Here is a 10,789-nt window from a genome sequence, read left to right as displayed (position 1 = left end):
TTGACTCTAGTAGGGATATTAACCCACAAAAAGGGGATCCATTCCTTCCCTGTTTGGTGCATTTTATCCCTCAGGCAAGGGGGGATTCATGTACTTACCATATTTTCATAAATAATGTACATGGGAAGACATCCTATTTTAAACAAATGCCACATACATTATTTATGTTCTGAAAAAGAGTTTTGAGAGTAAGTGGGACATTCTTGTTGAGTATCAAAACCTCATATATGAATGGGAACTTCTCCAGGATTGTTCACAAATCAAACACAATGGTATCTTCAAGAATTCAGTCATTATTCTGAATTTTTGGTAGCATGGAGGAGCTCTCAGATCTAGGACACAAAATGGATCAATTTCTTATAAGGATGTAGTGAAAGGAAAGGGTTCCCTTCCTTTTGAACAACCCTAAAATGGTTCTTCCCATGGGGCATAGAATATACGGTGATAGCTTGTATTGTTAAATCACTTCGTGATGTGAAGGTCAAATTTGGTTTAAAACTCCATGGGGAAAAATAAATCTATGTTAAGAGCTGGCGTAGCCCAGGTTGGGTGCGATCCCTAGGCGATTTTGATGGCTTAGATGCCCCTAAGTTTGAGTTTCTCAAGCCATAGGTCAAGCCTAGAATAATCTCTAAAGAACTCAGACAACTTAACGAACAAACAAACAAAAACATAAAATATATCTAGACCTTAGATCCAAAATAATCATGGTCCCTACATTGTTGAACAAATGGAGATTTGAGAATGTCCCAGCCATGGAAGTAATCCTTACAGAGGTAAACTCTCTCTTTTCTGCTCTCAAATGAAAGGTTGTCATTTTTAGGTTTAATGGTTTTGACCCAAACATGAAGCACTACATCAATGTATATTAACTCTTTGGATGCCAAACTGTGACATATATTTATCTCTAAAGTTTTTTCATTATTGAATTTAACACAATAAAGGAAATGGATATTGTCTTTAATGAAGAGCCATGATTTTTGGGTAATGTTGGGCTTTTCATTACAACATGGTTCCTAGAATTCAATGCTATAACTATGTTCATTTCTACAATTATGGTATAGGTGAGACTTCCAAATATTCCCCTCTCCTTTTGGCACCATAGGGTCCTAGGGTAAATTGGGAATACACTTGGAAAATACAAGAATATAGACCATGAAAGGAGAGAGAAAGGAATTTTTACTTTTTCTAGAATATATGTAGAGATAAACCTCAATAAAGGCCTTCCTGGCCATATACAAATGAAACATAAATACTTCAGTTCGAATTAAGTATTATTTTATGAGAATACAACTTTTAAATTCCACACATGTTTTCAAACCATACTCTTACATAACACATGTCCTCAGGCTAAAAAGAACCCAAAAAAGAAAAAGAGGCAGGTCAATAAAAAAAAGGATGGTGGTATTATGATCCTCACTTATGAGATGCAAATGAAGAGGAAATCTTGGAGAGTTGACCAAGCCAAACATAAGAGGGTGCTAAGGTACATCATGGCTCCCACACAGTTGGGGGTTATGTGACCCATGTTGTTTCTTCTCTTTATCATAACAAGGTAGATATTGAAACATTATTGGTTTCAAATCATCAGATAAAAGAGACACTCATGGAGGATGGGTTGGTGGGCACAAAATATGTCCATGTATCAGAAAAGCTCAGATTTGGATAAATATCATCCTATAGAGACATGCACGTGTGAGTTGGATATGGTTCCAATTGGCCCCAATAAGGGGGAATTGAAGTAGGTATAGAAGAAGAAAGGAAATAAGGGGGAGAATAGTGATTTCTACATTACTTGATCTTCCTCATTGTATTATAGTTTTGTTCTTTCTCTATTATGTTTATGCTTCTCTTCACAGACATTTTGCCTATCTTCTTTGAAATGTTTTAGACATATGTTTTTTAATATGTACCCCACTCAAGGATCCAGGCATATCCATGGTGAATGTAGATGCCTAATATGTATATACAAAATGTATTTTCTTTCTATATTTGAATTGAAGTATGCGTTTCTTTTCATAGGAAAAAAAATAGATTCTACATTGAGTTTCATGTAAAAGGTAACTAAACCTTTGGTATGGTGATTTAAAAAAAAATAGTCTATTTGAAATGCATAATTTATAGTGGGAAATTGCCATTCAAATATCCAATGTCTAAGTCTTCTATGCAAGATCTAGTTTTGCAAGAATTTCTAAGCTTCATATATGCTATGATACTAATTGTAACAATCCAACACTTATTAAAATTATTGCATAGTTATTAGCACAAAATTTTAATTAATTAAAAACTAAATAGAATTAAACAATATTCATAGCTTTCATTTAAGAATACTATACATTTAAGCTAATTTTTTTTATTTAACAGACTTTTCAAATGAAGAATAATCTATAAACAAGAAAAAGATAATATACTAATGAAAGCAATAAAAGCTTTATTTTTCCCCAATCAAATATTTAGTCAATGTTGATTGTACCATGTGTGTTAGGCCTCAAGCTCAGGAACTAGACAAAGGTTCACTTATGTCGAAAATTAAACCCAAAAACCAAAAAGATTTACAATGTAAGAAAACAATAAGACAACAACTAAAGAACATTCTAAGAAAATGTCACAAATTTTAGTTTGGTGGAAAGGCCAATAATAAAAATGCTAGCACCTTTGGCTCTATTGTGATTCAACAACTACCCTCTATCTACAATGTGACAAAGAACTGCAACTCATTGCTATGGAATTCCTTACCTATAATAGTAGTACTCCCATATAAAACTAGAAAGAGATAATATGTATAGATAATAAAGGGTGGTATCAACCACTACACAAAACCACTAGATATGAAACAAATTATCATAACCATGTAAATCAAGTCCACAGTTTGGTCAAAGAATCTAAACAAACAAGATAAACACACTAAATGACATAAATTGATAACTAGCTAACACCACCTCCGAAATTGGTTGAAGTCTGGTTGAAGTCTAGTTGAAGTATTCCTCCCAAAAGAGAGAAGAATGTGATGGTTATTTTGGCTTCAGTATCACTGGAATTGGAGAGGGAGAACGGAAGAAAAAGGGCACAAATATAGAGTGGTGGGGGATTCAAATAATGGAAATAGGTGAAGGAGGTGGAGATCGGGAAAATTGTTGGTTACCTGCATGGTGTTGGAAGCGCAATGAGACTACCTAACTCATTGCGTTGATTTTTGGTACAGTGGAACCATCTTATATGTTGAAGAATGTTCATTAAAATAGAATGAAAATGGTTAATTACGTTAATAGGAATACCTATTTCAACTTGTAGATGTGGGCTTGCGGATTTTTTTTTTTTTTTTAATGAATGGACAATATTAGAAAGTGGCTAATTACATCGATAGGTGTATCTATTTTAACTTGTAGATGTGGGCTTTGTTGATTTTTATTTTTTTTTAAATGAATGGACATTATTTAGCCTTGGGGGAGTATTCTTACTGGTCTAACCCATGGAAATCTGTAATTTCATTAAGAATGTCATCTTGTGTGTTACAATGTTCATGATTTTTTATTTATTTAAGTAGTAAAATCAAACGACGGTCAAATTCCCTTCTAAAATTGTCTCTATGTGGTTTATCACTCTACTGAAACGCCTTCCACCTACACATAATTGATCTCCTGTCTTGGCCATGTTACGCCACCTCCACATAATTGATCTCCTGCCCTTGCCACATTATGCCAATTGATTTAAACAATTCATCTGTCTGTCTGTTTCATTTTTCAACTGTTTCAGTAAATGCACAAGTAACTATGGTGGGAAATCTTGCAGAAATCATAAAACCTTGTACAAAAAAAATCAGGACTGATAACCAATTTTCCTATAGACCATTAGAAGGCACTTTGGATACTCATGGTGAAGATAAATGTATCCAGTGCAACTTATATATTTGAATATACATAAATGAGAAGGAGATCGACAATGAAGAAGGGGAAGTTATCAATCCTGCTATTAGAGAACAAACTCATTGCCACCCAATTTAAAATGTCGATGCAATATATCTGTTCTCATAACCACATCCATAGAATTAAAGAAGTTGAAACACGGGCAAGCAAAGATGGTGAATATCAAATATTTTCAAGGCATCGCATAAAACATTTTTAAGTTTTTCTTTTATGAGGGTTTTCTTGTACGAGGTTTTTGCAATGTAGAATGGGGATTAAATATATGAACATGTAATGATGACAAGAAAGTGAAATGAAGGTTAATTATTGATGAGTGTAAATTGGATGACAACATTCGTGCCCATGATGAAAGAAATTGCAAGACTTATTAAGGTATGTTTGGATTGTATTGCCAAATTGTTGCTTGTATTATTTTATGGTGTTTTCATTCCCTTCCATTGTTACAAGAATTAATGGCTCAAAATCTCATAAATAGGGTTATATTTGAAATATACCAAGTAATTTCTCCAAAGCATGAATGAAATCTATTTTAGCTGGAATAATCTTTATAGCTAACATATTAATAAGATGGCAATGTGTAATAATTTCACCATTCATACTCGTATTCTTATCTATCGTCTTCTAGGTATGTTACTGAGACTTATCTAAGGTTAGTCTCTTATATTATCTTCTGGTTGTTAGATTGTAGACTTTGTTTGTTCTAAGTAACATACTTTCTCTATAGATAAACAACACGTTACAAAAGGATTAGATGCAACTCTCTCCTTGATTTGGGTTATTTAGTATTTTTGTTGGATGGTTGGTCTTAATCAATCAATTGTGCTTTTTACTCTCCATTTTCTAGGCATTTTTATACAGTCGCGCTCTACATTAAATTCCCAATAACCACCCTATAAAAGATGAAGGGTAGATCAAACATGATCAAACATGTAGTCTCAATCTCTCATGGAAACAATATTTAAATTTTTCCATTTTGATGTAGTAGAAGCAAGCCATAACATCTAGCTAATTGAATAGTCGTCTAACGATGAAAAAAGAAGGGCCATAAATGTGTTTCAAAAAATTGCCATAATATCGACTTCATGTCAAATTTGGAGAAAATTTTGGCAACTACCATCTTGGAAATTAAACATGCTTTGTGTGGAATTGGGTAGGTGTCATTAAGTAAAACAACATTGAGAGGTTTATAGTTTATGACCTAGAAGGGTACCCCTCAGATATGTTTTGAATGTTTATTAACATAAAAACCATAACAATTCTAAGGACCGTTACACTCCCGGATGAGTTTCTTACCTAGAACACTTTGGACTTCTTTCTGGAATAAATTTCTATATTCTTCATTCATGGGAATCACATGAATTTTGCAAGGTTTCCCAATATACTCATTTTTGTAGGGAAATTCCACATATTATTGTTTTTTATGCCAGAAGGAATTTGGTGTTTCTACACACTTCAACTTCAATTTTTCATTGGAGTGCTTGGATTTGTGCCTTGATATCCTATTGTGCTAATATTTCTTCAACCCGTAGATTACCCTCTCATTTTTTACATCTTGTAGCCTGTTTTCTGCTTATGTCAGGTCTTCCATTACTTGAACCATTGTAGATGCTCTGGGAGAGAAAATATATGGAAGAGTCACTTTGAGGGGTTGGTTGTCGTTTGTAGGAATTGTTATGAAATATCATGCTTTCCCATTTTTCAACTTGGTCGATCCATGTGGTTCTACTACTGCTAAGAATGGTGTTCCCAATATACAATCAATGGGGATGTTGGAAACTGCAAACTTCATATTTATGCAATAACCTTTGAAGCATAATGTTGCTTTTGGAGATTCATATTAGAGATTTAACTCGTGGCCTCCAATCCCTATAATTTCTCTCTTTGATTTATACAAATACATAGTAGGTATTTCATTTTTATTTAAAACATTGATGTCAGAAGCACTATTGATCAATGTTATAAGAAAAGAAAATTGGCCTTGTATGACAAGATTTATCATAACATGAAATTGTTGGTGTTGGATGGCTAGAATCCTCATAGAGTTTAATCCTGATAAATCATTAGCCTCATAATTTCAACATTTGGATTCTTAGTTGAGGAGAGAGGTTTTGTCTCAAAATCTTCAGCAGTAAAGACCTTTTCATTTTTCTTTACCTTTTCAATTTTTTATAATCCTTTTCTTTATCTCAACAATTTCTCTTTTTAACAGAGTAATTTCATTCCCTAGATCACTTAGAGTAAGTGCCCTAGGTTTTTCTACCATGTTTTTTCTGATGAAAGATTTGGTATTTCACACAAAAGAAGCATCTACATACAGAGGTTTCTTGTCATCTGACTTACCAGAACTAGAGGAAATGCCTGGATGAGACTTTAGCATTGTCTTTAGAAATGTATCCATATGATTCTGCTTCATTTCACCTTCAGGAAAGACTTTAATGCCTACAAGAAACTTTTCATCCTCATCATCGACTGCATGGGCCATGCAAATCTTCATTTTTTGAGGCATATATGGTTCTTCCTCGTCTATAGAGTCATTAGAATCAAAATATGAATCACTATTTTTACATTCACAAAGATTAGAATCTTCATAATCACATCCAATAAATAAGATTTCTTGTTCTATAGAAAATGAGAATTCTAAACTAAAAACTAGAAGTTTCAGTACTTTCATCACAACATCCATGCTTTAGAAGATGAACTTCTTCCTTGAATGGAAATGGGGCATGCAGACATTAGTTTGTGTTATGGTGGGGTGATTGACATCTGTTGCACTTGCAGATTAGTGACGACTGTGGTTATATCTATTGTGCTCTCTGAGCCTTTTCTTGTTAAATTTTCTAGGCTATTTCTTGGGACTTTTTCCCTCTTTTTTGTTTTGATTCATCTCCTATTACGCACTTATTTTCTAGGTGACCTTTGTGGCCATAAAGCCAACATACAACTTTCTTCCATGCTTGTTTTTTATGGGTTTGCAGATGAATATCCGTAGGAGAGAAATAATGGGTTCACTGAACTCTTATGGTCTTGTGTGGTACTTGCTTATTGTATACCTTATTGAATTTTTTGTAGGATGTTCGTTTCTCTGCAGACAATCTTTTGAGTGCCTTCTTGGATTTTTCTCTTCTTTTCAACTGAATCATCTGTATAAGGACCATATTTTTGGCATATTGACTTTCTATCTGGTAACTTCGAAAGATTCTGAATAGACTTATTGACCTTCATATTAGTGCATAAACCTACCAATTCCTTGGTAATTAATACATAAATTTCTCCCTGGGTGTTAGGATTCATAGGGTAATCGAAAAACATCTTGGATTTTTAAATATTCAACAAATTTGTTGAGGAGTGCAACAAGGTACACCTGTTTCCAAAATAAGTTCTTACTATCTTTGACTTCATAGATTCTTTGTACCCATTCTCTATGAAAATCTTCATACTGAGACAATTTTTTGCATTTTATATTCATAAGGATTATGAAATGTTTATCAACATTTTTTGTCTCAGTGCCACACCAATGCTTTAGGATCATGGTCGTGAGATTACCTGTCATATTGCTTTGAGGAGTAGAGCCATTAGAATGATATACAATGTCACCTACTTTGTCTTTCAATACTTCTTGTGACATTTGGTCCACCATGGTTGGAGAGGATTCTGATTGCCACCATCTAGCCAATGTATGTCTAAAAAATTGAATGATATCCTTGCAAGCCTCAATTTCGGACTTGCCCTTCATACACATAATTTTACAAGCAGTGCACATTCTTTCTAGCACTTGTTTAATTTTACCAGTACTCATATTATCGATATTCCATTATGAGTACCATATATCAACAAAACTCTATACTTCTGGTAATATACCTTTGCCATATAAGTCAGGAGCTAGAGGTCTGGTCATGTGGGGGAAAAGGTTCATGGATGGGAAGGACATGCGGCTGAGATTCCTCCTTTTCTAAGGATTTTGTTTGTTGAGAAGTTTCTGGTTTTTCTTCTAGAAAGAGGTGAGGGAATCTTTTCACCAACTTGGTGGGCTCAATCATAGAGACATGATGGTTGGTCAAATAAGTTAGTGAAATAGACTTATCAAACTTGGCTATTTGACATTTTTCTATTTTTCCCCTCATCTCTGATATCTTTTCATTGGTTTTCCATAAAGGTTTTCCCAGTCCTTCTAATTATTCATGTTGTTCTTTTATTTTTTCTTTTAATTTTAGAGCAATTTGTTTGACTCCTCTAACCTTATCTTGGATCTGAGGTAGAGAAGACTGAAAAGTATTTATACTGAAAGAGTTGGTATTTATAGTGGCTTGGAGATCTTCTACATTCCCTCTACAAGCATAATCATTTGAAATAAAAATATGTACAACCATACCTTTGAGTGCAGTATTGGTTAAGTTGATTTGCTCACTAATAGTTTGTAGTTTGTGCTTTGTACCACTCACAACCAATTCATTTTGAGTACCAGGGGGACAACCTTAGCCTATGTGTTGTCTTCTTCAATGATGATACCTTTTAAAGGTGGAAAAATTGAAGGATACTCAATTTTAGTACCATATAGACTTGTCCATTTGTGCTTCTCTGAAGTGTTTCCACTCATCATATAGACATAGGAACTTCTTGTAGTTTTTTCCATTCATAAGATGAAATCCAACAATAAATTTTCTGCATATATAATATTTCCATCTTTGTGAAAGATTTTGATTTTCTGCAACCAAAGTATTGACATTAAACTCAGATGCTTTAGGATGTGTAAAAAGAGTCTAGTTGATCATTTTTTTTCATCCATTCTAAATCCACTTGATGTTTTTTCCTCATTAAAGAGAATAATTTATGCATTCTGGTTTTGAAGGTGTTATCGGGAAATCTAGTGTCTATGTAGAGCTGCTAGTCCCACTAAGGCTGGTAGCTACCTTAGAAACAAACAAACTAAAACCACTTTCGTTTTCCTTTATGAGAAGTAGATAAGAGGGGAAAGAAGGAGACCAACCTCTGTCTTGCGCTTGGTTCCTTGCTTGATTCCTCTCCCTTCTAATAGATCTTTGCCACTCGCTTCCTCATCTACCCAGCTTCAAAGAGCACTTGTAGAATCAAAGTAGCATAACACTATCCAAGAACAGAGATCTACTATCATAAACAATATAGGACCAGATATATATTGACCACAAAAATGCATATATCATCAATCATACAAGAATGTGGAGGAAAACTTGAATAGCTTTATTAATAATCAAGAAAAGCAAAGAGGATTACAACCAATTGTTCTGACCCAGCGTCATCCTCCCAGCAAGAGAGCCCTTCTTCACCTCATGAAAAGCTTAGATCACCCAACACTATGATGTTACACCAAGAAACCAATAGCACTTCCTTACAAGATACAAAATTCCAGCCTCTTGGATCTCTGGGATGAGGGATCCATATATAGATGTTTGCAAGGGGGGTGAGTCATCTTTTGAGATTTGATTAGTGTCCTCTCTCTGATAGTTCTTGATTCCACTTGGAGATTGATGATCTCTTACTCATCCCTGGGCGAATGCAGAGAGGCAAGTGTCACAGGAGAAGTTTCTGGAAGATTCCATGATCTTCCACCTCGCAAATTGACCCTGCCATTTGTCCACTCTCGCCCATCGCACCCCATAGAAGGGATTTTCAATATGCATCGCACCTCCTGTGTGCATTTAGGTGGGATGCAGCGCACTTTGACCATGGAGCAGGTGAGATGGTCCAGTTTTGACTAGTTCTGAGTAGTTTTTCATGGAGAACTTCTGGGAGATGATGTAATCAGCTAACCTTGTTCTTTTAGGGGTTGGAACAACACTTTTAGGGACTTAAGAGCCCTTGGTTTATGGACATTTATGATTGGGGTTGCAGTGCCCAAAAATGTCTATAACAGTTTCCCCTTAAAGCATGAGGTCGTTAATCTTTTGATGTCGGGTGAAATGCTTTATCATGAGGATCCGAAGTTTTTTCAAGCTGGAAGGCGACCTGTAATAAGATACAATACAATACATTATCTTCATAATATTTTCATGATCTAGCTGAGGCGGGCATTCCCATGCTCAGCTTTATAAATTCATTTTCATGTACATAAGACAGACAATCGTCTGAGTGCAGACTGATGATTTTGGTAGAGCCATCATCCCTTAGATTGGATGATTATCTGTGCAGTAATGATGTACATTTGATGTCTTTATTTTCCTGAATATATATCGCAGCCCAGATGGATGAAACTAGATCCGGGGTCTTCAATCTCGTTCGATCTTCACTCAAAGTACAAGTCGATCCATGTGAGAGATGTTCTAGAGTCGAACATGGAAAGACATCACCTGATTACCAGCCAATGATGTAAGCTGTTAACAAGCGCGAGAGGAATCACCGATAATGATGATGACCCTCAAGGTACTACAGTACAATTCACGTGGTGTGAACAAGGGACTTGGCGTCGAACACCACGCAAAATCTTTTGGTCGAAGGCCATTGATGTAAACCTGCCGTCGGAAGTGAGAAACTTGCCATTGAGGCATGCAAGCTTCAAAGTACTGAAAGGGTTGTTCCTAGATCGACTTCCTGGATCATGAGCTAATGTCGAAAAGAAGTGATCCATCATAGGAGGGCCTTAGTGAATCCCACATCAATGACACGGAACGGAGCCAATGATTTTAATGGAGGTGAAAATGATCTGATGACATAAGGTTCAGGGTGGTGGTCATGAAAGAATGGAGCATAAATGTATTGTAGTGGATGAGACACAGGTGAATCCTCTGAGCGACTTCTCTTGAACATATCGGTGACACTGACATGATGGATTGGTAGCGTTAACCCCAAATATGGATGGTGTGATGGACCAATGGTGATATGACCAGTGAACGGAA

The sequence above is a fragment of the Pinus tabuliformis genome, chromosome 2_1, assembly GCF_031772625.1.
Source record: "Pinus tabuliformis cultivar Carrire ecotype Pingquan chromosome 2_1, CPIR1, whole genome shotgun sequence".
In the NCBI taxonomy this organism is placed as follows: Eukaryota; Viridiplantae; Streptophyta; class Pinopsida; order Pinales; family Pinaceae; genus Pinus; species Pinus tabuliformis.
Note: the sequence above shows the minus strand (reverse complement) of the source record.